Source organism: Camelina sativa, unplaced genomic scaffold (genome assembly GCF_000633955.1).
Source record: "Camelina sativa cultivar DH55 unplaced genomic scaffold, Cs unpScaffold12743, whole genome shotgun sequence".
Taxonomy (NCBI): domain Eukaryota; kingdom Viridiplantae; phylum Streptophyta; class Magnoliopsida; order Brassicales; family Brassicaceae; genus Camelina; species Camelina sativa.
In genome coordinates, this window is record NW_010933782.1 from 1 (window position 1) to 350 (window position 350).

At 42.0% G+C, this 350-nt stretch overlaps 1 long non-coding RNA gene across 1 annotated transcript; it reads left to right on the forward strand.

Annotated features, from left to right (window-relative positions):
* Nucleotides 1–336, forward strand: LOC104775354. Its single transcript, XR_765859.1, has 3 exons — nucleotides 1–39; nucleotides 141–234; nucleotides 321–336. It is a non-coding gene; the product is annotated as an uncharacterized LOC104775354 (long non-coding RNA).
* Nucleotides 337–350: the final 14 nt, after the last annotated feature.

Below are 350 nucleotides of genomic sequence, written 5' to 3' on the forward strand. Positions count from 1 at the left end.
TCGTTGGTACAACCACATTGATGCCCTCTTGAGGATCTCGTAAGCTTCATTCCCTTCTATTGTTTCCTGTTTACTTGTGGATTAAGTTTTCGCTGTTCGGATTAATCTAATGGCGTTTCATTGATCTCTGTTATTTACAGTGGTGTCTCCGCTGAAGGAAGCGGTGTCGTTGTTGAGGGATCTGCCCCTATCACAGAAGAGGCTGTTGCTACTCCCCCTGCAGCTGATTCTAAGGTACTTATGATTGTTTCTATGGTTACTCATAATGTTTTGTTAAAGTTGTGCATTGGGTAGATTCATATCAATGTGTATTTTTGTAGGATGCTGCGGCTGAGGAAGATGATGATGAT